Genomic DNA, 27,818 nt, shown 5'->3' on the forward strand with positions numbered 1-27,818 from the left:
ACAAACTCCCTAAGTTTGGGGTAAATATTTACTCCTTCTCCACCTCCTCCCGCCCATGTGCCCTCTGCAACTCCAGAAAGTAACTGTCCCCTGCAGAGTGACTCATACCCAACTCTGCTCGCTGAAAATGCGACCTCTTAAATGATCATTGCAGGCGCCACGGTTACCCATAGCACCACCATCACGACCACACCACCACCCCCGCACCACTCACTCCCTGCAGCTTCTAATGCTTTTATTTCTTTTGTTGTCTTTTCCCTTACTTTCTTTTTTTTTTTTTTTAAGGCTGTCTCTGGAAAGGAAAAGAAATGAAAGATTCCCAAATCATCCACAGATGGTACAACTTTCACTTTTCCTCTCTTAGGACGGAGGCGCGCCTCTTTCTCCCGGCTCACACCCCACCCCCGATGGGAAGCGCAGGCTGGAGGAAGCCCCCGCCGCGGCGATCCTCGCGCGCACCCACCTCACCGCCCGCCGCCTTCCGCGCCCGGCCCCCCAGAGGCATGCAACAGTGCGAAGGCGGGCGCCCGAGCCCCGGGGGCTAGCGGAGCTCCTTTCGGCCCTCGGGAAAGGGAGTCGGGGCGAGAGGTGCAGTCGCCGCGACTGCTCCAAACTTCGTCCCCAGACCTCCCAACTCCAGGAGGTGAAATTCTCCAGCCCGTCTCCGGATGGCCGCCAGGTCAGACGCTGCGAAGGGGAGCATCACGCAGGAGGGGGCGAAGGGAAGGCTGGTTCCGACGCCTTACCGGCGGCTCCCAAAATCTGGGCGCCTTTTGACAGCCATTTTCAGTTCCTCCCGCGCCCCCCGTCGGGGACTCCCCTCTCGACCCAGAGGCGCGGGCGCGGCCGCAGGAGCTGGCTCCCCGGTGCGGGGCCCCGCGAAACAAAGAACTTCAGGCGGGACGTACCTGCGGCGGCGGCGGCTGTCAAGTCCCCGAACTTCCCATAGACCCGCGTCCCGGGCGCGGGCTGGCGGCTCCGGGTTCCGCGCGGCCGCGGGCCGCTCGGGCTAAGGCAAGAGGCCGGGCAGGGCGCGGGGGTCCCCGGCGACGGGCATGGTGCGGCGCGGGCGGCCGCGGGGCGCGCGGGGAGGGCGGGTCGGGGCGGCGAGGGGGCGCGAGGGCGAGTGTGCGAGCGCGCCGGCGGCGGTGGCGGTGGCGGTGGCGTTGCCCCTGCCCGCTCCCGCCCGCTCGTGCGACTCCGGCATCGGTTTCAGGGATCGTGTAATCCGATCCCTTCTGACTCACAGGCCCTGAGTGACAGTTCTGATTTGGTTCACCCGCGGGAGGGAGGGGAAAGAGAAAGAAAGAAAGCCCCCAGAGCGCTCCCCTCCTCACATGCAACCGACTTTCTGGAAGAAGGTCCCATCCCGGCCTGGAAACCCGCGCGGGCTTGGAGGCTCCCCCAGTCCCTACCCGCGCAGCCTGCGCTACTCACGGGTGGAAAAGTTGTCCCTCGGCTCTGCTCTGCCCTCCCTCGCTCTCCCTCCTTCCCTCCTCTCCTCCTCTTCCTCCTCCTCCCCGCGCTCCTCCTCCCCCAAGTTTTAACAGATGTTGCCGGACTCTCGGCTCGCGCTCGCGCTCCCTCTTCCTCCGCCCCCGCCCCCGCCCCGTCCCTTTTCTTTCTGCCACTCTCCGGCGGCGCGGTGGGGACGCGCCGAGCAGCAGGACGCCTGCCACCGCAGGGGGCGAAGTTGGGAAAACTTGGGAGGAGTGCGGCTCGCCTTACTTTTGCTTTCTCGCTCCTTCCTGGCCGCGCCGGGGGCCCGCGCTTCCCCACCCGCCGGGTCCCTGCTCCCGCGGCGGGTCCCAGCGGCGACGCGGGCGGCGGCGCGGAGGCGGCCCGGGCAGGGGTCGGGGGCTGCGGGGGGAGCCCGGGCGCCCCGAGCCACGCGCGCGCTCCCCTCCCCGCCCTCCGCCTCCTCCGCCCCTCCCCGATCCTCTCACAGACACATTCAAGCCTGCTCCTCCTCTTCCCCCTCCTTGACCCCGCGCCCGCTCCGCGCGCCGAGGCCCCACCCACCCGGCTAGGGGAAGGGGGCCCTGGCGTGATGTCACCGCCGCCCTCCCCGCCCGCGCTCGCCCCGCCGCCCCCCACCCCAGCGCCCTGCGCACCCGGGCAGCTAGTCCCAGCTCCCGTCGCCTTCCGCCCCGCCTCTCCGCTCCGCTTTCTCCCGGCTCCCAGTTTGGGCTCCCTTTTTTCTTCTTTTAAGGCCTCTCTGATCACAGCCACCCCCCTTCCCTCCTAGATTCTCCCTCTTCTTGTACATTTCCCCAGGCCAACCCTGAAACTCCCCCTCTCGCCTGAGGATGCTTTTGAAAGTTCAGATTTTTCCTCCCCACCGACTTCTCTGCCCTCGGAGCCAAATCTGGGAAGTGGGAGCTCCCCACTACGCAGCCTGCTATTCCCATGGGTTACTTTAGTAGGGACACAAAAACAAAGACCCCAGGCTTGGAGCCTGGACTCCAACGTGGTTTTCCCTGAGCTACCAGAGTGTCTCTGTCCCTGTTTGATTTTCAGCGGCCCGTACCAGAAAAAAATTATTTCCCTCCCTTCTCAGCCAGCCAGCCTGCATCCATCTGTTCCCTTCCAGCCTGGACCTGTAACCCAAACAAGGAGTTCCCAAGGGAGGAACAACGAAAGGAAAAGAAAACTCTGGTGGCATGCCCGAATCCATTCTTCCTGGGGTCATCTGAGATTCCGCCCACCCTCCGGTGGCCTCCCGCAGCGCCTCGGAGCTCAGGGTGCACTAGTGTTGACTCCTAGAGCGTCTTGACTGAAGGAAAAGCGTAGGTGGATGAATGATTAGCTATTATGATCTGAAGAGCATTTTGAGATTCAAATGCTTAGCTGGAGAATTTTTTAAGGGAATTAATGGTGGTGTTCACTATTTGTTTCCTGGGACTTGTTGCTTATCTCAAAGATATCACAAAAGCAGACCCTGACTTAAGCTTTTATGGTAGAAGCAGTGGAGATAAAGGAGGACTGGAGGTCCTTATGAGCCATTTATTTTACAGTTTCTCTCTGTACTTCACGTGTTTGGGGGAAAAAAAAATCTGACTCATACAGAGCCGTACGTAGCCTTAGGATTCAAGGGTGGTGGTCCCAGCTTCCCCTTACTAACTGGCCTTAGGCCCAGGAGGATTCTCTGAGCATCCACAGGCTCTGGGCTCATCTGCAGAATGGTGATAGGAAAACCAGGCCAGTCCGCATACCTCCCAGGATTTGTAAGGGCTTCCAAAGAGATAATACATGTGAAAGTGGAAATGGATACAAATGCCTAAGAATTATATTATGCTCTTTCCCACATATACTTCAGCATCCGTCACAATATTTTTTTGTATTCAAGTACTGCTTCTGTCTCAATCACATGAATGCAAATAATACATCCTGATAGCCTCCTCTGTTCACCCAATGGCAAAAAAAAAATAATAACTAAAAAGAACGACAGCCAATAAATCAACAACTGGAATAAACTAGATATTGTGACTCACTTAAAAGTCTAGCACATTTTGGATCTGAAGATCTTGATTCTCCATTTTAAAAAGATGAGAACAAAGGAAAAGCAGCTCATCGTTCTCCTTATGCCCATCAGAATAGTTAAAAACAAGAGGAGAAATAAAGCTGGTGTCTCCTGTGTGTCCCTGTGTCCTCACCTTAGGTTCTTGGCAGAAATGAAGAGTTTTCTGCTTTAGTGATAAACACAGATGTGAGTGGGAACATTTTGCAGAAATAGTAGAAGAAATATAAAACAAGGGTTACCCTCATGTGAGTTAAATAATGCCATAACACAATGACTTTCAGCCTATATTAACAGAAAAATTCTTTATCCAAAGGAAATCTTGTGTGGAATCCCTGCATATAAAGGAAAGCTATCTCTAGTTGCTGTTGGGTGGGGTCTCAAAGCCCAGCCCCTTAGCCTTTCTTTTGTCACTCACTCCCTTTTTTTAAGAGCCCTGAGACATCTCTAACAACCTTAAAGTCACCCTGAAACTCAATAATGTAACCTCCTTGTAATGGTAAACAGGCACTTACAGATTTACAAGGTTCTAAGGTCACCCTTCTTATAGACAGAGTCCCCTCAGTTCCCTTTTCAGATGCAAAAAGTCCTAGACATTTTAACATAGTGTGTCCTCAAAATACTTAAGCTTATAAGACAGTTCTTGTTGGTTTGTTTGCTTGTCTTTTGGCAGCAAATTGGATGAAGTAGGAGACTCGAAGATATTCGTATGAGTCTTCTAGGGCTGCCATAACGAAGGACCACAAACTGGGTGGCTTAAAGCATCAAATGTCCATTGTCTCTGGAGAGGGAAATGGCAACCCACTTCAGAGAAATCCCATGGATAGAGGAACTTGGCAGGCTACGGTCCATGGGGTCGCAGAAGAGCCAGATACAACTTAGAACCTAAGCAACATCCATTGTCTTACAGTTCTAGAGGCTAGAAGTCCAAAGTCAATGTCTCAGCAAGGCCATGCTCCCTCTGAAACCTCTAGGGGAAGATCTTTCCTTGCATCTTCCTAGTTTCTGGTGGTTATCTGTCAACCCATGGTGTTTCTTGCTTTGCCACTGCTTCACTCTAACGTCTGACTCTATAGTCATATAGCATCCTCTCTTTGTTTTTTTTTTTTTTTTCTCTCTCTCCGTCTCCTCTTCCTAAGGGCACCAGTCATAGAAGGGAGCAACAGAAGATGAGATGGTTAGATGGCATCATCAACTCAATGGACATGAATTTGAGCAAACTCCAGGAGATGGTGAAGGACAGGGAAGCCCAGCATGCTGCAGTCCATGGGGTCACAAAGAATCGGACACGACTTAGCGACTGAACAACAACTCCAATATGACCTCATCTAAACTGAGTACATCAGCAACAACCCCGTTTCCAAATCAGATCACATTCTGAGACTCCAGGAGTTAGAGCTATAATATATCTTTTGGAGGGGGTGGTGGGGAGTGGGGGACACAATTCAATTCATGAAAATACTGAAAACAACAAAGCAGGATAAAGGATCTGCAACTGACAGGACAAAGAATGAAACAGAACGAACTTTGCATGCTCCTCTGGTTTTTCTGTTGTTGTTTTTTGTTTTGTTTTTTTTTTTGCTGCGGTGGGTTTTCATTGCTGTGTGTGGACTTTCTCTAGTTGCAGACCATGGGCTTCTCATTGCAGTGACCTCCTGTTGCAGAGCACTGGCTCAGTGGCTGCGGCCCTCAGGCTTAGTTGCCCGGCAGCAGGTGCCCCCGGACCAGGGATCGAACCCAGGTCCCCTGCATTGGCAGGCGGATTCCTAACCACTGAGCCACCAAGGAAGTCTCCTCTGTATTTTTTTGCCCTGTCACGTGTGCTTATCTTTAATGACTGTGCTTGCTCTCACTGCTACAGCTCTTCCATCTCTCTTCACGGTAAACCCCCAATTAATTATTGGGAAATTCCAAGTACAAGTTCATATGCACTGATAAGCTCCCAGCTGCACGTGACAAAATTCCAACTCAAATTGGCTTAAGTTAAAGGGGAGGTGGGTGTTTTGTTGACTGAAAAGTCCAGTAGTATGTAGGTGGAGTTCAAGTAAGGCAGGACTTAGAGGCACAAACAATGTCAGCTGAGTCCTATTTTCCATCTTTCAGCTAGGCTTTACGCACGTTTCATGATACAGGATTTTGTTTTTTGGGGTTTTTTAGGCTACCAAAGGCAGTGGCCAGAGGCAGTTGCATGCCAGATAAACAGCACAAGTCCTCTATAAAGCCCAACATGATAGCCTCCATATTCTCCTCCTTTCCTGTAAATGTGAGACTGTCACCTTTCACCCTGCTCGTCTTCTGTATATGCAGGACTCTCACCTCTGCTTCAGTTGCCCAATGTAGGGCTCCCTACTGGGAGATGATGCTTTCAGGACACCATCTTCTGGGGCATCCTCAGTACTCTTGAAGTCAGTACATCCCATATCTGTGTGAGGAGAAGGATTTTTCTTGGTCTTTAAAGTTGTACTTGATCACAAGGCTCTTTATATTTTGTCCTCATATATGAATATCCTGGACTTCCTTGGTGGCTCAGTAGTAGAGAATTTGCCTGCCCTGGGAAGATCCCCTGCAGAAGGAAGTGGCAACCCACTCAAGTATTTTTGCCTGAGAAATTCCATGGACAGAGGAGGCTGGCGGGCTGCAGTCCATGGGGTTGCAAAAGAGCCGGATACAACTTAGTCACTGAACAACAACAACGTGAAGATCCTACCAATTTCCTTTTCTGAAAATAGCTCAAGGATTCATACCTTTTTCATCCCCAGACTCAAGATAATAGATTCTCATAATGAAAGTGCAACCCTTTGCCTCCATATCCTCATGTGCATGCATTCACCCATATATCCATCCATCCATCCATCCATCCATCCATCTACCTACCCACCTACCGACTCATTCACCAGTGTTGGTTTACTGTTGTCCCAAGCCTATCTGCCACATACCGTCTACACTTATGGTGAGTTATTTCCCAGGAGGCTTCTCAGTCTAGCATGCAAATAGACTCCTTGCAGACAACATAACCCATCCATCCAACATTTCCAAATGTTTCTGAATTCAGTAGAGAACACAGCCTAACACTCAAACTAGGATCTTTAACATCTGTCTGTCTTTCAGATGTTTGTAGGTGCCAGTTAAGGATTCTCACCACTTTGAAAAATGGTGGGAATGGAAATACTATACGGGCTGCATTTGAGAACCAGACTGCAAAGACAGTAAGTGTTTTTCTATCCAACCATGCTCTCCTCAGCTGACCTACCACGCCCCACCCCCGCACACACACACTCCAAGTGGAAGCAGATGGAAAAGGCAGACCTCCCTCCCAACTAGGAAGCTCTGACTTGGGCAATCTCATGTGAGTTTGAGGAGAGGGGAAACTTGGCCCCTGGAAGGAGGCAAAGAGATAGAGCAAGAATCAGAGTTTTCGATCCCAAGGTCACCCAACTCATCATTCTCTCTCCCTCCCCTTTCCTCCTCTGTCACCTAGTTTCCTAAAGTGCTCTCCTCTGGATTCTCCCTCAGGGCCATGACAGCCGATTCCTAGACTGAACAGATTTGATGGCCTAAGGACAACTTTGACCCCTTTGGGTTTCCTGCTGCCTCCTTGAATTTTCTGGACATCATGTTTCTGCATGCCCTGCACCTACCAGTGTGTGTGTATTGGGTAGGGGGAAGTACTGAGGGTCTAGGCAGACCCACCAGCCACACTCATGTCCCGGGAGAGCCCCGGGAAGGAAACCCTCCCCGAGTTGGCCCAGAGTGGACAGCCCGAGCTTCCCCACGCTGACTGGCCACTTGCCAAGAGGGAGAATGTTGTAAAGTGCATCACACAGGTGCCCTCTGGAGGGTCTCTCACTCAGCACCCGCATAACTTATTCTTGCTTCTTCTTGGAACATTGGGATTATAAATGTAACCCAGATGTGGGCTGCATCCCTCTTCACCTTGGAGATGTTGCTATAATTGGCTTGGACCTCAGCCAATACCACAAGTTGGAAAGACCTAAAGCCCTCCATTTGGATCTCAACAAGTTCAGAGACCCCCTGTGGATGCTGCCTGACACCACCCTTTACTCCATCCTCAAACCCCTGCCCGATCCACAGGAAACCACCCACAGCAGGCAAGGGGTGAGATTGTAGATTTCACTGATGCTTTGGGTAGCTCAGGGGTGAGTTTTTCTCCCTCCTTCTCTTTCAAAAATAAAACAAGTTTTTCTCTGCCTCAAACAGAGCAGTTTAGCAACCAGCATCTGTTTCTTGAAGTCTCACCTTCCTTTCCTAGGAGCATATTCACGTGATACCCTGATTTCACTTGCCTTTTCCATTTCTTTGCCCAGGATCTGCCCTGCTACACTTTGTCTTCAGCTCCAATCTACCTGGCAGCAAAGCTCAGGACTTTTAATTTTTTTTTCAGCTGCACCAAGCCATATGTGGACTCAGTTCCTCAACCAGGAATTGAACCCACACCCTCTGCATTAGAAGCTCAGAGTCTTAACCACTGGACCACCAGGAAAGTCCTGCCCAGCACTTTTTGAGTTTCCATAAAGTTAAGGGAACAAGCAGTGGCCCATGGGACACATTGTCTGTCAACATCTATTATTTACTGTGCATGAGTACATTTTGTCCTGGACTCTTCATTTTGCCACAGCCCCCACACCTCCCCCATTGCCTTATAAACTTGCAGCTACACACGTTTGCATCATCTGTCTCATTCCTGAAAACATTTTGAATTTGCTGCTTTCTGCCCTTAAATAATTCACTGACACAAATTGTGGGTTTTACTGAATCTTTTTATAAACAGGCTGCAAAGGAGGGGCTGCAACATCAAACATATCATAGAAAATACCTCCAACATTTTCCTCTAAACTTTCTGTCCTTCATTTGTCTCTGACTGTACCCCTACTATATTATTTTATCTTCTCCTGTTCAGTGCCCAGTCCCACCAATTTCCCTTTTCTTAGAACAATCCACTTCTGCACTTCTAAGTGTGGTGTCCTGAGAGATTCCAGGATCCATCTCTCTTAGAAAGTGGTTTAAGACATCCATACAGCTCAGGAGCTCATCTTACCATTATAGTCTTTCACCCTAATCTTTTACATACACATCCAGCAACTTGTCAATGTATTTTCCTCCAAACAAGTATGAGAAGTTCTATGAGGAGGAGTTTTGGTGAAAAACAGTTTCTGTATTTGCTCCATAAGAAACTAAGAAAATCAAGACCACACACCTGGGAATGTAATAAAGAATTGGGATATTTCAAGGAAAGATGAGAAGCAGTGGTCATATGCTTGGAAAGTATTGTACTTATAGAAAGAGGGACCTCCCCCACCTCAATAACTGTGGGGTTCAGAGGAGGAGCTCTGTGATCAAAGGGAGAGGTTAACATGAGTTGATGATGGGGACTTCCCCAGTGGTCCAGTGGCTGAGACTCTGTGCTTGCAATGCAGGGGGCCCAGGTTCCATCCCTGGTCAGGGAACTAGATCCTACATGCCACAGCTAAAGATCCCACATGCAGCAACAAAGACCCGACACAACCAAATAAATTAATCAAATAAATATTTCTAAAAAACCATGAGTGGTGATAGAAGAAGAATGGGATCTGACCCCCCACACAGCAGCGAGGCCAGCCAGGAGCAGAACTGTTGTGGTGGTGCAGTCGTTAAGATGGATCCTACTCTTGCGACCACCAGGCTTCTCTGTCCATGAAATTCTCCAGTCAAGAACACTGAAGTGGTTTGCCCTTTCCTTTTCCAGGGGATCTTCCCTAATCAGAGATCAAACCCATACACTGCAGGCAGATTCTTTACCAACTGAGCTAGCAGAACTGTTAGAGCAGAGCTTATGGTGGCCAAGGGAGAATGTTCATGAACCAGAAAGAGTGTGGGGCCTCAGAGAGCCTAGCAGGGGATGGGAATAATGTAGAAGCTCTCTGTCCCGTTATCCCAAAAGCTGAGAGCTCAGAGCCAGAGATGACTTTTATACCTTTGTTATTATAACTCCACTTTCATTGGTTCTTCCAGGGTCCATCGTGGCTGAGGAGGAAAGCACAGTTCTATACAGAAGGTAGAAGGTAGGACTGTCTCTCTCTCTGCTCATTTCTCTCTCTCTCTCTTTATCTCTCTCTCCATCTCTTTCTCTGCCTATGCATAACCGAAACATATTGTTTGGCTTTCTATAATTAAAACTAACAGTCTCACTTCTTTGGGGCTTTCCCATTAGTCAGAAGCATACAAGACAGAACAGACTTGGATGTAAATCCACCATCACTAGCTTTGTAACTTTGCCAAGTCAACTCACTCAGTTTGTCCATCTGTAAATTGGAAACAGTGATATTCATCTCCCAGAGTTTTTGTGAGAAGGAAATGAGATGGTGGATTATAAAGGGCTGGGCCTTTTGTCTGGATTAAGAAATGCCTAGAAAAGCAAATTTCCTTTGTTCCTATTTTTTATGCCAGCTGCGTGTTACTAGTCACAGCTTTTTCACACTCAGTAAGGAAGACACTTGAGAGGTAGAAGTTTAAGTCTCTGTTCTACCTAACCTATAAAAGTGTGACTTGTCTTGAACAGTTTTTTTTTACTAAAATATACCTAGTCATTAAAGTACTTTAAGAGTAACAAAGGGCTCTTGGGAGAAAAATTTCTGCCCCCCAGAAACAATCTGCCAGTTCTAAATAACTTGCTATTCTGCCATTCCCACAACTGTTTAGAAATCATTTACCACCATGTCATTCAAAACCAACAAAGATCCATAGCACCTGGCCCTTGCTACTCTAGGTTTTTCTTTATATAAACCCATCAAGAGCCCTGGCCTGCAGGATGACTCTGCCGGCAAGGCTCAGTGAAAATGTGAGGTTTCTTTGCTGGTTCGGACTGCTTACACCTGAGGGACTCTTGACTGATTCTCTGTTCAGTCATTTACTCATTCAACAGACATGCACCAAACATGTGCTATGTGACAGGCTGCCCAAGCCGCTGGGCATATGGCGATGAGCCCACAGTCACATTTGTCCTCACAGAGGGGACCATGAAGGGCAAGAGCAGGGTGGTATGTGACAGGTAGGAACCTGCCGTAAATGAAGGAGTCATGGGTGCCTCTTTGAGGAGGTGATCGGGGCTGAGATCCAAGGATGCAGAAGCAGTGCTGAGTCTGGCAGCATGGTCCAGGCAGAGGAGGGCTGAGGAAGTAGCATGACTGAAGGCTGGGAGATAGGCAGAGCTTGCCAGGTTCCAGGATAGAAGGTTACTGTTGGTTTTGCTTATATTCCACTTGATCCAGGAAATTGGTCCTGCAACCTTAGGTGATGTCAAGAAGGGTTTCGAGATACTGGTTTTAAAGGCATGTTATTATAATGAAGTATGCTTTTATGCTTAGCTCATAATTTTACTCCTACATGAATTAAGAACCACACACTGCATTTATTTTTCTTTCCTCAAAGTTTCATATCACATTTGAAAGCATTGATTCTACATATTCATTTGGTTCCCAAGATACCATGAAGAGAAACATATGCTCTTCTTACTTACCATTTGATATACCAAATAAAAAATATTCATTCTGCCCACTTCTTAAGCTCCACCAATATTAGATATGTTTTAGAGCAGAAATATACTAGGTTACATGTGGTATCTATCTGTGGAGCACATTTCAAAGAGAGGCGCTCCAACAAGCACATTTGTATGAAGGCTGTAAAATAAAATCAAGCTTGAGCTTAAAATACCAATGCACCACAGTCTTAGTTGCTTGTTAACTTGAATTAACAGTGCTTGCACTTCTGCGGTCAGATTTCATCTACACATGCAGAATGAAGTGGAGAATTGAGTAAATTATCTTTATATGGGCCAGGCAATAAGGCAAAAAGTGGTTAATTAGCCTGGATTATCCAGATTCTGGTCTTATCAGAAGGTTGCATCAGAAAGCCAGAATAAAACACCTTTCTTTTTACAGTTATTAAATAATCACAATGTTGATTGGAAAGGTGCTGGGGAGATAGGCATCATGGTTAGTCTCCTAAAGAAGGAGCCAGGCTATGAAGAATTCTTTCAAGCTGGCCCAAATAAGAGAGACCTGGGCAGTAATTAAATTCCTGTATTTTTCTCAAGGGCTTCCCTGGTGGCTCAGTAGTAAAGAATCCACCTGCTAATGTAGGAGATGTGGGTTAGATCCCTGAGTCGGAAAGATCCCCTCGGAGAAGGAAATGGTAACCCACTCCAGTATTCTTGCCTAAAAAATCCCGTGGACCTAGGAGCCTGGCGGGCTACAGTTCCTGGGGTCACGAAAGAGTCAGACATGACTTAGCGACTAAACAACCACAATGTTTTGCAAACCCAAATCGATCAGCTTGGACAAGACACCTTTCACAATAAAGATTCTGTTAAGAACAGGTTTCAGGGTTTTTAGAAACTAACCCTTTATTTTGTATTGTCAATTATACCATGCTCTGGAGCAGAAATGGGCACAGACACCAATGTTTCCCAAGGGAAATGATTCATGTCCCAGAATCATAACCCTCAGTTCCAGCATGCTTTCTGAGAGCCTTCACAAAGGGTCTACTGGCTTATCATGGACTGGGCTCTCTCATTCTTATCTCATTGCCACAAGATTCCAGTTATAGAAGTAATAGAAGGAAAGAATTTATTCCACATACTTGCCATCAAGTCAACCTATTTGCTATCAGGTCAATATGGAAGCTGTCTTACATTTAAAAACTTGTTTGGTGTTGGTGGCAAAGCTTAGGCTCAAAGAATCAAAGTCAATGTTAGTTCTGCCTCTTCTTGACCAGGTGTTCTTGGGAAAACTACTCAGCTCCTCTGAGCTGCAGCTTCCTAGAGGTTAAATGGAATCCTTAGACTTTATAAAAGTATTTAGGAAATTCAATAAGATAATGTTTATTTCCTGTCTGGCACTTAGGCACTCAGCTTGATTTCTTTCCCCCCCTTTCTAAAAAGATACTTAGAGTAATTCCAGGATAGGAACTCAATAAACATGTCTTAAATAAGTAAAATAGATAGATGAAAGATAGACCGATAGATGATAGGTGGACAGATAGAAGATATGTGATAGACAGTTGATAGGTATAGTTAGATAATTAATAAGTATATAGAGCACCATGAGAAGAGGTAGATTATAAGACAGTCCAGTGGCTTAAATCAAAAAGGGTAAGTCATCCGGAAGTGCATTCTCCAGGAAGAAATAAAGCAGATAACCTTCAGAGCATCTCTTATCTCTAGGTTTGTCTGTGCTTTGGCCAGAGTGTCTTCCTGAGAACAGGGTTTCTCCAATCACAGGGTAGAATACGTGACCTCAGATGGGAAGAGAAGAAAGATTACCACTTGTGGTTTCAGATACTGGAGAGGGGATGACTGTTTATCTCAGATGCATTTGAAAAATCCCATGGGATGAACCCAATAAACCAAGATGTAGGAATGAGGACTTGGTGATTGATTTGCTTTGTAGGGAGCGAGAAGAATGCAGCCTGATTCCCACTTCCTCATAATGATAATGAGATGATGGCACTAACTTCATGTAAGGTACATGACTGAAGGGCTTGTGATGGTAGAGATAAGGGGAGCTGTGGGAGGCAATGGTAAAGTGTGAATATGTTCAGTTCAGTAGCTCAGTCGTGTCTGACTCTGCAACCCCATGAACTGCAGCACACCAGGCCTCCCTGTCCATCACCAACTCCCAGGAGCCTACCCAAACTCATGTCCATTGAGTTGGTGATGCAATCCAACCATCTCATCCTCTGTTGTCCCCTTTTCCTCCTGCCTTCAATCTTTCCCAGCATCAGGGTCTTTTCAAATGAGTCAGCTCTTCACATCAGGTGGCCAAATTATTGGAGCTTCAGCTTCAACATCAGTCCTTTCATTGAACACCCAGGACTGATCTCCTTTAGGATGGACTGGTTGGATCTCCTTGCAGTCCATGGGACTCTCAAGAGTCTTCTCCAACACCACAGTTCAAAAGCATCATTTCTTCTGTGCTCAGCTTTCTTTATAGTCCAACTGTCACATCCATACATGACTACTGGAAAAACCATAGCCTTGACTAGGCAGACCTTTGTTGGCAAAGTAATGTCTCTGCTTTTTAATATGCTGCCTAGGTTGGTTATAACTTTCCTTCCACGGAGTAAGCGTGTTTTAATTTCATGGCTGCAATCACCATCTGCAGTGATTTTGGAGCCCCAAAAAATAAAATCAGCACTGTTTCCACTGTTTCCCCATCTATTTGCCATGAAGTGATGGGACCAGATGCCATGATAGTTTTCTGAATGTTGAACTTTAAGCCAACTTTTTCTCTCTCCTCTACTGTGATATTTCAAGTTTGAAGTGTATGTGGTAATAAGAGTGAAATAGAGGATACTGGATTTACAAACGTGAAGTTGGAGTGAGGAGAGTGGACAAATTTGAGCCATACCTTCCCTGCCTCCGTTTTAAAAATGTGGTATGTACCTTTTTTGAGGTCTCTCTAGTCTTGACCAGGTTTATTGCTTAGAATTTGGTCTTTCCCAGGCATATAATTATAAAAACAAAAAAGTTGGTCTTGAAATGTTAACATAAAGACTCATTTGGGAATTTGGGATATTGGTGTCTTGGACCAATGACTTATATGCTAATATTTTCTTTAACGTAGTCTAAGTACAGTCTAGTATAATCTAAAATTATTTGCATCATACATTTTGACTGATTTGGTTAAGTTGGTTTTACAGAGGGCAGGCTTAATGTCTGCTTTTTTTTTTTTTTTAATTTAGGGGTTAATGCAGTGGCTAATGTTGTTTTGTGTTGCAAGGATCATTGACAAAGAATTTAAAGGTGGTTGCTAGAGGGGAGAGAATGAACATTGTAACCTGCATACTCACATTGGGACAAGACCGTGGAGTAGAAGGACCTTGGGCTCATATCCTCATAAACTGCATTCTGCAACCACTGAATTGAAGTTTAATGTCCTTCCTCTATCCCCCCAGCTGCACGGGGCTGGTGGCAGTTCTAGCTTACAAACAAAGTCCCCTAGGACTGATATGTACCACTTGGTGTGAGTTTCCAGACTACTTCTTGATTAAGAACTTCTAACCGTGATCTTGCATAATCATCACCTAATGTACTGAGAGGCTACACGTCTCATCCAACTACAGACATCCTTAGATCTCAGCAGGGGAACGAAGCAAATGACATTACAGAGAGAAAGAATGCAGAATATTCCATTTCTTTTCAGCTTGTTACCAGATTTCTGCATCTTCATTGTTTCCACTGAAATTTGTTGCAGTGACCTGGTACTTAATTTTATGATTGGTTGTTATGAAACTCAAGTTTTAGAATGGGGTTAAAAATTGTTGACATTGCATTGGGCAATGTCACTGTGTGGCTCAGCTGTTTCCCCAGGGAAAACAGGTATAACATGTTCCAATCTGGAGCCCCAGCTCTGGGCAGACTTCCTCTAAAAGTTTCTCTTGACAGACTGTTCTGTAATCATGACCACTCTGTCTAAAGGAAGGGAACAACGCAACGGCAATACAGATCTAAATGTGAACTTGCCATATGTAAGATTACAGTTGTACTTCTGAACCTTCCTAGCTTACCACCAGTCAGAATAGACCCAGAGCTCTGAAAGACATATATTCGTCTGAGACACACAATGTGTTTTTCTCTCAATATCTAGATCCACATATGAGTCAATAGATGGAACACTCTGGAAAAATGACTCAACATTCTTATCATCAATTACTAGAAGTATATTATTTAACTAAAAAAAATAAGTGCCCATTTAAAACTTCTACCAGTGTACATTTTAGTCTTTTCCAAAAGACCCTCAAATCTCAAACTGGTAATAAACTATAGAACTATAAAAGTTTCTACAGTTTTTCTCTCAATGCATCCCTGGAAATCTTCTTGAGAATCAAATCATCATAAAGATGCTCATATTTTCCTAGAGGGACAATGCCATAATTGGGAGTTGAGATATTGACTAAGGATTTGGAGTCAAATAAATCATAAATATGGCCACTGATCTACCATAAATGCAAAGTCATAACTGCTATAAACCTCAGTGATCAGTTAACATTTTAAAATTATGTTCTAAGTCACAGAGGCCCATCATTTTATGACTGTAGGAGACGTTTGGGATTAGTTTGTCCAGCCCACAGTTTGGAGATAAGGAAATTTAAATCAAAGATGATTAAGTGATTTGATTAATGTAGTTAGGAGAAGAGCCAGGATCACAGCTCCATCTTTCCCCTCTGCTATGTTCGTCCCCAGCGACACTCTGCAAAATCAAACATGCAAATACCAACGAGAAAAGGGGAAACATATGAGGATAGAAACATAGAAGAGATGGAAAAGTTATTTTATCATCCATGCCACTTAATATTAGTATTTTTATTATCATAAAATATTAATTTCACATCTGTTTTGTAATTCTGTTATCCCTCTGCATTTAGAAGAATATTTTAGGGGACCAAGTGATTCCTTTTTCTGCTTCTTAATCAGCTTTCCTAAACAACTACAGCCTTTCAAAATCACTCCCTGAGAACAGGGGCTGGCAAACCTTTTTTTGCAAAAGATCAGATAGTAAATATTTTAGACTTCTCAGGCCACACAGTCTGCGTAACTTCTCTACTCTGCAGCCAGAGACAACAATAAAAGAATGGGTGGGACTGTGTTCCAGTAAATCTATTTATGGATGCTGACATTTGAATCTCATATAGTTTTTATTATTTTCATGTGTCACAAAGTGCTATTCTTCTTTTGATTTTTTTTCCCAACCGTTTAAAAAGATAAAGCCCTTCTTAGCTTGCAGTTGCACCAAAACAGGTAGAGGGCCAAATCTGGCTGTGTTTGCTGACCTGTCTTATTGGGGGGAAAGGGGTTGAGGGTTCAAGTTAAAAAAACCTTTCAATTTGGTGCAGCCATTGTGGAAAATGGTATGGAGTTCTCCAAAACAACAACTAGAACTAACAAATGACCCAGCACTTACACTCCTGGGTATATATCCCCCCTCACAAGAAGAAAACTCTAATTCAAAAAGATATATACACCCCAGCATTCATTGTACCATATTTACAATTGCCAAGATGAGGAAGCGACCTAAGTGTCCACAAACAGATGAATGGGTAAAGAAGATGTGGTACACACACACACACACACACACACACACACACACACACACCGTGGAATATTACTCAGCCACAAAAAAGAGTGAAAAGTTTGCCATTTGCAGCAGTCCGCAGATGGACTTGGAGGGTATTACGCTAAGTGAAATACGTTAGACACAGAAAGACAAATAGCTTATGATCTAACTTATATGTGGAATCTAAAAAACACAAGAAACTAGTGAATACAACAAAAAAGAAGAAGACTCACAGATATAGAGAACATACAGTGGTTACCAGTGAGAAGAGGGAAGGAGTGAAGGGCAATATAAGGACGGGAAAGTGGGAGCTACAGATTATTGGCTCAAGGATGTATTGGACAACATAGGGGATAGAGTCAAAATTCTGTAATAACTGTAAATGGAAAGTGACCTTTAAAAATTGTATTACATTTTTAATGCAAAATAAATATAAACAAGCAAATAGATAAAAGATGTTCTTTTAAAATGTACTTTGGGATTGTTACTTAACCTTTATGTGTCTTTGTCTGGAAATGTAGGGGTCCCCATCTATTTCATAGGGTGGCTTTGAGGCCTGAGTGAGATACCAGATGCTGAGTAAATATTAAAGCCCTTTCTTGCTTCTTGCTCTTTTAACTCTCATACATGCACACACGCACACTTTTTTTTTTTAGTGAGTTTCTTTCCTTCTGTTTATTTCCTTCTTCTCTTTCTCAGTTACCCCATGGCACTGAAGTACATAAAGGATCACATAAGACCCATTTGTGAAAATCAGTGTTCTGGTTGGAAAGTCAGTCTTCTCTGTACTACCGACCACTTGTTTTACCTTTGCTGTTTTCACTCCTGAAAATAAAACAAAACAGTCCCAACGAACTGCAAACAAAAAACCCTGACATATTCAGGAGTCCAAGTGTAGGAAACAACAGGTATGTGAACTTGGGTGACTTGTGAATGGGAGAACAGGAAAGTTGTGGCGAACATATACTGCATTAAGGCAGCGGGACTCCAATTTGCTGAACACATCTGAATCCAGAACTTTCTGCAGCTGTCACCTGGGAGTCATCACCATGCTGAGAGGTTTGGTCCAGCCCTTGCTACCCTTTTTCAGGCCTTGGCTCAGAGCCCAAATTAACTGACCTCCATGCAGCTGGACCAAAGACACTCATAACAGATACCCAATCTGTTGTGTCAGCATCAAGAAACTTCCACAGAGATATAGCCCAGTCTATGGCCAACACCAAAGTTCCCAAGCTTTCTTCTGACCCACGGACAATTCTGGAGGAGATAGAACAAAAGGGCAGCTGGATGAGTTTTCATGGAAAAAAATGAAGGATGCTATTGTTCTCAACATGAAGGTTAAATGGGAAGTTGGGACTGAGAGAATGAGGAGGAAAATATATCCTCTGGAGAAGGAAAAGGCAACCGATTCCAGTACTTTGTCATCAGAGTTCTAAATGCCTGTTAGAAAAGTCACCTATCTTCTTCCTGTCTTCTGGGGTCATTGCTATGAAACAGCACAGAATGGAATTCTTCCACTGGGCGTTCATTCATTAACTGGTTTTTGGGTACTAGACCCCATGGCAGGCACTGGGAATTCACAAGGTAACACAACAGTTGCTACTCTGAAGGACCTTGCTCTTATGAGGCAGGGTAGGCAATAGACAAGACAATGAAAATTACCATGGACCTTGCTAAGTGCTATGATGGGGGTGATTCTGTGGGCTCCATGAGCTCCTAAAAGAGTGATAGCCTAGGCTAGGGTGGACAGGGAAGGCTAGCCAGAGAAAATGACATGTCAGCTGAGGTCATACCTAAGGTTGAGTACGACTCAGCCAGGCAGGCTTCCCTGATGGCTCAGATGGTAGAGCATCTGCCTATAATGCAGGAGACCCGGGTTTGATCCCTGAGTTGGGAGGATCCTCTGGAGAAGGAAAAGGCAACCCATTCCAGTACTCTTGCCTGGAAAATTCCATGGACAGAGGAGCCTGGCGAGCTACAGTCCATGGGATCCCAAAGACTGAGCAACTCCACTTTCACCTTCAGCCAGGCAAAGGCAGGATAAGGTGGGGCAGAGAGGAGAAAGTGGAAGAGAGAAGAAACACAGCTGGCATTTCTGAGATGTTTATGATTAATATATGCTTGGCTTCCTTCTGAGCTGTTTATCTGTATTACCCCAATTATGTGGTGACTGTTAGCGTGATGTCCTTTTCACATGACAAAACAGAGAAGTTAGGTTGCCCGTTTACCACACAGCAATTAAGTGGCAAAGCTGGGTTCACATCAGGCATACTGGTTCCAGAGCCTTAGTTCTTAACCACTACACAGAGAAAATGGCAAGAGAGCATATGGGGACTTCAGAAGTAACTTCAACTTACCTGGTATGGTTGACTGGGGCCATAACTAGGAAGTCAGTGCATCACAAAGTGAACACCCTTCACACAGGACATACTGCAGAGAGGGGTGTCTTCAATCTTTTTATTGTATACACACAAGAAGTGACCATTAGCTTGATAAAATTTGGGGGTATGCATATGATGCTTGATGAAAATTACTTACGTTTTGTTTATATTATGCAATTATGATTGAAAAAATAAAAAGTATTAAGAAGATATTAGCATAGAATCTATGTAAAAATTCTAAAATCTTTTCAACATTTTTTTGTGCGTGTGTGAAAAACTTGATCTTGCTTCCACCAAGATAACTTTTTAATAACTGATTTTGTGTTTCAGATGTCTGCAAGACCCTCTACTCAGGAACTTCTCAGGTGCATTTCTTTGGAGTCCTGATAGTGACCATCAACAGAAATTTTGTTCACACCAACAGGTCATAAGACATTTTTCAGTCTTTTATTTTACAACCAATCAAAAAGGTATGAGTTGAAATTGTATTAAGATATCTAAGAGGGCTTCTTTTTCTTTCACGGACAAAGGTGAAAGTGAGAATGGATTTCCAAAGCAGGCAAACCCTTGGTAATAAAGCATTTCAGAACAATGATGAAACTTGAGTTAGCACAAGGCACATGGGGTATCAGGGGGCCACCTTGTAGCCATCTGAGGCAGCTGAAAGGATGGTGATGGCAGCCACCACTGGACAGATGTATTCGCTTAGATGCAGACAGAGCTTCCTGCCTGACCGCCTCCGCAACCCTGCCGCTCAACGCTCAGCATGTTGCGCTGCTGGCCACGCCCCTGGAGCTCCTTGTCTGCAATGCAGAGTGACGCCCCCTGCAGCTGCTACTGAGAAACATCAAGGATGAGGTGTCAGCACGTGGTCCAGCCCAAGTTAGGCCTCCCCACTCCAGCTATGGGACAAGAGTATGACATCAGACTGGCTCTCCCGTGCTCTGAAGAGCCCTGGACAAAGCTACTCACAGTTCGAGTGAGTCTGGCTGCCTCATGGCCAAATGAACTGATGTCTGGTGGCACCTCTGCAGTTCATTCGTAGCTCACCAACTGGGAAGTTCTAAATTAAATAGTGCTTAAGTATGAGCCAGATAGCCTGAACTGGAATCCCAGTTTCTCCTCTACCCAGCTCTGTGCCTTTGGGGTGAGTTAATCAACATTTCTTTTTCCCTGCTTTCTCATCTGTAAGCTCATAGTCTTTGTGTATGGGGCTTCCCAGGTGGTTCAGCAGTAAAGAATCTACCTGCCAATGCAGGAGCTGCAGGAGGTGTGGGTTTGATCCCTGGGTTGGAAAATCCCCTGGAGGAGGGCATGGCAACCTACTCTAGTATTGCTGGATTATCCTATGGACAGAGGAGTTGGTAAGGATGTGGGGAGGATACTAGGGTAAGGAAATCACATCTCCAAGGCTTTCAGGCAAGAAGGAATTTGGTGTATGGAATAAAGAGACCCATGGGCTGAGCATATGAGCATGCATAGGTAAGAGTGGCCTACACTAGGGCTAGAGAGACAAGCAGTGGTTAGATCTTGCAAGGCCTTATTGGTCACCTGGAAGAATTCTATTTTTTTAAATATTTTAACATTTAATTCCAATTTTTAAATTTTGTCTATTTATTTTTAAAGACCTAATTTTATTTGTTTGTATTTAAACTTTTTGTCTACATGGTATGTGGATCTTAGTTCCTTGGACCGAAAGTGGAACCCATACTCCCTGCAGTGAAAGCTCAGAGTCTTAACCACTGGACCAACAGAAAGTCTGAACTTCATTTTTAACCCAAGGTATGAAGAGTTTTGAGTATAGTAGAAATATGACTCAAAGTGTGATGTGCATAGACAGATTGAAACACAGTGAAAGCTGAAAGCCCAGTGGGTATTATTTGCAGTCACCCCAGGAGAGGGATGATGAAGGTTTAAACTTGGTGGTGGCAGTGGAGACAGGGAAGAAGGTAGATGAATTTTTTAAGTAGTATTGATAGGCCCTGATTAAAAATTGGATGTGGAAGCAAGGTGGAAAAGAGGGAGGAGAATTGTGGTTCTCAGTTGTCTTTCTTGGGCAAGTAGGTACCCTTGTACTGGGATTTGAAAAGAAATATAAAGAAAATTTTGAACATGGATTCAGATATTTGTGAGATGGTTATGTGAAGATGTCTGGACATATAGTGGACTAAAAAAATTATTTTAGAGAGAAGGGAGTCATTGATGTACAGGTGGGATTCAAAGTTGTTTGAATGGATGAGATTGCCAGAATGTAGCTTGTATGACAGTTCAAAGCCTTGATCTCCAATACTTTGTGAGAATGAATGCAGGTGAAGAAGGCACCAGCCCAGGAGTGATTCAAAAAGCAGAAAGAAAATTCTATCTTATAGGTAAGTTAATGATGACACAGGAGGAAGGGAAAGAGAGTATTTCCAGAAGATGTACAGGCCTACTAAGTTGAAAGCTGATGCTCATTAAAGAAGTCAAGGAAGGTAAGCATTTGAATGTACCATGGAATCAACAATAAAGTTTATTAATAACTTACGTCAGAGCAGTTTTTGTGAAATGGTTTAGAGAAGAGCCAGACTGGAGGGAATGGGAAGTGAGGAAGCCTAAAAGGGTTCATTTGAACCTATTTTTTTCCTATGCACTGTCCTATATTTCTCCTTCCTTTTATTGCCAAAATGATGGACATGACAGCCTGCATCTGCTGATCCCACCTCCTAACCACCTGTTCTCTTCTTCATTCCCAGCCAAGCCCATGAAATGTATTGCCCATTTTCAGAAGGCATCACTGGCAGTCTTCATGTGAAGCTCTGTCATTGCTGACTTCATTTGACAGTAGGAAAATAAAATCTCTTCTGTTTTTATTAGGCATTTTAGGTACCAGTTGTTGTTGTTCAGTCACTAAGTCATGTCCAACTCTTTGTGACCCCATGGTCTGTAGCCCACCAGGCTCCTTGGTCCATGGGATTCTTCAGGCAAGAATACTGCAGTGGGTTGCCATTTCCTTCTCCAATGCAGAGGTAAAAGTCATGAGTGTTTACTCTTGATGAGGTAACAGTGGGAGCTGTAGATATATAAATAATTGTGATTAAGTTTGACAATTGCAATGGGTGGAATACTGAGTATTTCATTATCTAATCTAAGAACGGTGGTTCTCTCTTTTTTCCTATCTTAACCCATGACAGATAACTTCCCCTGCCTGGGAAGTTTCATGAACTGAGAATTTAACCCACTCCTTTCCCCTCTAGTTAAGAAAGCATAGCACATTGGGATACAAACAAGAGAAAGTGACATTAATAGTATTAGGATATTTTTGAATGCATTCTTATTAAATAGAAAGGAAATCATTCACAAACTACAGAATTTTATCATTAGTAACAGATACCTTGTGCTATACCACAAACAGGTATAAGGAAAAAGAGATACAGGTTCAAGTAGTTGGGTATCAGAGGTAGGGAAGGAGTGCTGGGGAAAGTGAATGCAGGAGGCATAGACCAGGCATCTGCTCATGAAGTGTCTTCTGCACCCAGAAGTTTTAGTTTTATTCAATAGAGTGAAGGAGAAGCCACAGAAAAATGAAGAAGTCCAGAGTTAGGGTTGAATAGGATTGGCCAAAACCATCGAGGCAGATTGAAAATGAAAGGGAAAGTCACTCAGTCCTGTCTGACTCTTTGTGACCCCATGGTCTGTACAGTCCATGGAATTCTCCAGGCCAGAATACTGGAGTGGGTAGCCTTTCTCTTCTCCAAGGGATCTTCAAAGCTCAGGGGTTGAACCCAGGTCTCCTGCATTACAGGCCAATTCTTTACCTGCTGAGACACAAGAGAGGACGAAGAATACTGGAGTGGGTAGCCTATCCCTTCTCCAGGGAATCTTCCTGACCCAGGAATCAAACCGGGGTCTCCTGCACTGTAGGCAGATTCTTTACCAACGGAGATATCAGGGAAGCCACACAGATTGAAAGGATGAACAAAAGGTGTGGAGGTGGGTTAAAAGAATATTGCCGTGATCCAAGCAGGAGATGAGGGTGGCCTGCACTAAGAGAGACAGTGGGGAAGAACAGAAATAAGATAAATATATGAAAACTCTTGATGATTTTCATGTAACCACATGATCCTGCTTCACCTTGGAATGCACTTCTTCACTCTGACCCTTCTTTTTTTAAGCTTCACACATTCTTTCTCTTGCCCTTTGGTTCATAGCAATACGAGTTCGTTACAGAGAGAAATTCCATTTTGGCCATTTCTTTTCTGTCTTTATGCTCCCTTAAACAATGCATCAGCTCCCTTGGCATCAGCTTGTATCTTGGTGCTGATGGTTCCTAAAGAACAGACTGCAAGTCCAAAGTCAACACGAATGTACAGCAATTAGAATGTAATGTCTTTTACCTTGGTGTTTATACTAGCCAATTTTCTAAATTTTTATTTCCCTCGTGGGTACTAATTATCCTGATCACTCCAATTTCCAACTTTACTTTAGTATAAAATTATGCCTCTCTTCTAAAATTCTCTTTAGGGGCTTCCCTGGTGGTCCAGTGGCTAAGACTGCACTCCCAATGCAGAGGCCCCTGGTTCAATCACTGGTCAGGGAACTAGATCCCACATGCTGTGACTTAAGATCCTGCATACCACATGTAAGACCAAGCACAGTCAAATAAATAAACAAAAATAAAATTCCCTTTAAGTAATTAACAAGTTACTTCTACCTTTTTTTATAAAATAACTCTTAAATTCATCTTTTCGTCTCCTTTAGCACTGCATCACTTACTACAGTGCTTGGTATAGCATAGGACGTTGGTCAAATTGGTTGATTTGTTGGTTGATTAAAAGTCTACCTAAGTCTAGTGCCTCATAAGTTTAGGCCTTGACCTCCTAAAATGGCAATTACATACTCACTCCTCTTGATGGGAAACCTAGCAGCTTTCCACCGCCAATGGAATAAGTTTCAAATCCTGTAATCTATCCCCACCTATCTTGTGCAAAATGGGCTTCCCTTGTGGCTCAGGGGTAAAGAATCTGTGTGCCAATGCAGGAGATGCGTGTTTGATCCCAGAAGAAGGAAGATCACCTGGAGAAGGAAATGGCAACCTACTTCAGTATTCTTGCCTGGGAAATCCCATGGACAGAGGAGCCTGGTGGACTACAGTCCATGGGGTTGCAAAAGAGTTAGACATGACTTAAGGAATAAATAACAACAATAATCTTGTGCAAATTTGCTAGAGCCTAAAATGGCTCCTCAGGTATGCTGGGGAGAATATGAGCATTACTTTTTCCATTCTGCTGGTCTTTCCGTTCATTCTCTCCACAGTGCTTTGAAACATTGTTCGAATGATCTTTTAATGTTGGAAAATTTTACTTACATGTCAATAATGCTTAGATTCTATGATTCCCTTCTCATGTCCTTCAAATAACTGCCTTCACGTCCTAACCCCATATTCACTTCTCCACCAAGATACCAAGAGGACCATCATCTCCCACTTACAGATGCCAGGGGATATTCTTGATCCCTCTGTCTCCTTCACCACACTATATATAGTACAATTCCTCTCTGGAGTCAACTCTCTACAAATCTATTGCCAACTCTAATGTAAGATATATCATTTTCCACTTACTTTCCTTCTTCCCCTCAAATTTTATTGTGGTAAAATACACATAAGTTGGTCAACATGAAATTGGCCATCTTAACCATTTTTGAGTGCACATCTCAGTGCTATTAAGACATTCATAGTTTCATTGAGTTAGACAAGGCTGACTATGAACCATGGCTCAATGAAACTGTGAGCCATGCTGTGTAGGGTCACCCAAGACGGGTGGGTCATGGCAGAAAGTTCTGACAAAACGTGGTCCACTGGAGAAGGGAATGGCAAACCACTTCAGTATTCCTGCCTTGAGAACCCCATGAACAGTATGAAAGGCAAAAAGATAGGACACTGAAAGATGAACTCCCCAGGTCTGGAGGTGCCCAATATGCTACTGGAGACCAGTGTAGAAATAACTACAGAAAGAATGAAGAGACGGAGCCAAAGCAAAAACAACACCCAGTTGTGGATGTGATGGAAGCAAGGTCTGATGCTATAAAGAGCAATATTGCATAGGAACCTGGAATGGTAGGTCCATGCATCAAGGCAAATTGGATCAAACAGGAGATGGCAAGAGTGAATGTCGACGTTTTAGGAATCAGCAAACTAAAATGGACTGAAATGGGTGAATTTAGCTCAGATGACCATTATAGCTACTACTGTGGGCAAGAATCCCTTAAAAGAAATGGAGTAGCCATTATAGTCAATAAAAGAATCCGAAATGCAGTACTTGGACAAAGTCTCAAAAACAACAGAATGATCTCTGTTCGTTTCCAAGGCAAACCATTCAATATCACGGTTATCCAAGTCTATACCCTGACCAGTAATGCTCCAGGCAAGAATACTGGAGTGCATTGTCATTTCTTTCTCCAGGAGATCTTCCCAACCCAGGGACTGAACCGGGGTCTCCCGCATTGCAGGCAGACACTTTACCATCTGAGCCACATGGGAAGTTCAAAAGCAACTAGCACCTCTTCAAGCCGGAATCAAACCAGTGAGCTAAGGATGACCACACATGTCGGATCTACAGTCCTCCGCTCTACCCACTGAGCTATCGAAGGGTGACCTGGAGTAACAGGCAAATTTGGCCTTGGAGTACAGAATGAAGCAGGGTAAAGGCTAATAGAGTTCTGCCAAGAGAACATACTGGTCGTAGCAAACACCCTCTTCCAACAACACAAGAGAAGACTCTACACATGGAGATCACCAGATGGTCAACACTGAAATCAGATTGATTATATTCTTTGCAGCCAAAGATGAGAAGTTCTACACAGTCAGCAAAAACAAGACCAGGAGCTGACTGTGGCTCAGATCATGAACTCCTTATTGCCAAATCCAGACTTAGATTCAAGAAAGTAAGGAAAACCACTAGACCATTCAGGTATGACCTAAGTCAAATCCTAACAATTATACAGTGGAAGTGAGAAATAGATTTAAGGGACTAGACCTTATAGACAGAGTACCTGATGAACTATGGATGGAGGTTCATGACATTGTACAGGAGATAGGAAGCAAGACCATCCCAAGAAAAAGAAATGCAAAAAATTAAAATGGCTGTCTGAGGAGGCCTTACAAATAGCTGTGAAAAGAAGAGAAGTGAAAAGCAAAGAAGAAAAGGAAAGATATATCCATTTGAATGCAGAGTTCCAAAGAATAGCAAGGAGAGATAAGAAAGTCTTCCTCAGTGATCAGTGCAAAGAAATAGAGGAAAACAACAGAATGGGAAAGACTGGCAATCTCTTCAAGAAAATCAGAGATACCAAGGGAACACTTCATGTAAAGATGGGCACAATAGGACAGAAATGGTATGGACCTAACAGAAGCAGAAGATATTAAGAAGAGGTGGCAAGAATACACAGAAGAACTGTACAAAAACGATCTTCATGGCCCAGATAATCACGATGGTGTGATCACTCACCTAGAGCCAGACAACCTGGAATGTGAAGTCAAATGGGCCTTAGGAAGCATCACTACAAACACAGCTAGTGGAGGTGATGGAATTCCAGTGGAGCTATTTCAAATCCTGAAAGATGATGCTGTGAAGGTGCTGCACTCAATATGCCAGCAAATTTGGAAAACTCAGCAGTGGCCACAGGACTGGAAAAGGTCAGGTTTCATTCCAATCCCAAAGAAAGGCAATGCCAAAGGATGCTCAAACTACTGCAGTTTCACTCATCTCACATGCTAGCAAAGGAATGCTCAAAATTCTCCAAGCCAGGCTTCAACAATACATGAACTGTGAACTTCCCAGATGTTCAAGCTGGTTTTAGAAAAGGCAGAGGAACCAGAGATTGAATTGCCAACATCCAGTGGATCATTGAAAAAGCAAGAGAGTTCCAGAAAAACATCTATTTCTGCTTTATTGACTATGCCAAAGTCTTTGACTGTGTGGATCACAACAAACTCTAGAAAATTCTTCAAGTGATGGGAATACCAGACCACCTGACTTGCCTCTTGAGAAATCTGTATGCAGGTCAGGAAGCAGCAATTAGAACTGGATATGAAACAACAGACTGGTTCCAAATAGGAAAATGAGTGTGTCAAGGCTGTATATTGTCACTCTGCTTATTTAAATTATATGCAGAGTACATCATGAGAAACACTGGGCTAGATGAAGCACAAGCTGGAATCAAGATTGCCAGGAGAAATATCAATAACCTCAGATATGCGGATGATAGCACCCTTGTGGCAGAAAGTGAAGAAGAAATAAAGAGCCTCTTGATGAAAGTGAAAGAGGAAAGTGAAAAAGTTGGCTTAAAGCTCAACATGCAGAAAACTAAGATCATGGCATCTGGTCCCATCACCTCATGGCAAATAGATGGAGAAACAGTGGAAACAGTGGCAGACTTTATATTTGGGGGCTCCAAGATCACTGCAGATGGTGACTGCAGCCATGAAATTAAACGACGCTTGCTCCTTGAGAAAAGTTATGATTAACTTAGACAGCATATTAAAAAGCATTACTTTGCCAACAAAGGTCCATCTTTTCAAAGCTATGATTTTTCCAGTAGTCATGTATGGTTGTGAGAGTTGGACTATAAAGAAGGCTGAGCACTGAAGAACTGATGCTTTTGAACTATGGTATTAGAGAAGACTCTTGAACGTCCCTTGGACTGCAAGGAGATCCAACCAGTCCATCCTAAAGGAGATCAGTCCTGTATGTTCATTGGAAGGACTGATGCTAAAGCTGAAACTCCAACACTTTGGCCACCTGATGGGAAGAGCTGTCTCATTTGAAAAGACCC

At 44.5% G+C, this 27,818-nt stretch overlaps 1 protein-coding gene and 1 long non-coding RNA gene across 4 annotated transcripts in view; one reads left to right on the forward strand and one right to left on the reverse strand.

Annotated features, from left to right (window-relative positions):
* The window catches only part of GLI3 (GLI family zinc finger 3), a 308,086-nt gene extending 306,576 nt beyond the window's left edge, over positions 1-1,510 (reverse strand). Inside the window, exon 1 of the mRNA XM_070466892.1 lies at positions 909-1,510. The gene's annotated coding sequence lies outside the window, so the exon portion shown is untranslated. The remainder of the gene's footprint in view (positions 1-908) is intronic.
* LOC110136889 (uncharacterized) lies at positions 317-27,818 on the forward strand. 3 transcript variants are annotated; one of them, XR_011487411.1, is made up of 4 exons: positions 317-679; positions 4,660-6,726; positions 9,530-9,579; positions 19,341-27,818. It is a non-coding gene; the product is annotated as an uncharacterized lncRNA (long non-coding RNA). The 3 variants fall into 3 exon arrangements; XR_011487415.1 differs by lacking the exon at positions 317-679 and having other exon boundaries at positions 2,122-6,726; positions 19,341-20,792; positions 21,380-27,818; XR_011487410.1 differs by lacking the exon at positions 317-679 and having other exon boundaries at positions 2,122-6,726.

Source organism: Odocoileus virginianus, chromosome 1 (assembly GCF_023699985.2).
Source record: "Odocoileus virginianus isolate 20LAN1187 ecotype Illinois chromosome 1, Ovbor_1.2, whole genome shotgun sequence".
Taxonomy (NCBI): domain Eukaryota; kingdom Metazoa; phylum Chordata; class Mammalia; order Artiodactyla; family Cervidae; genus Odocoileus; species Odocoileus virginianus.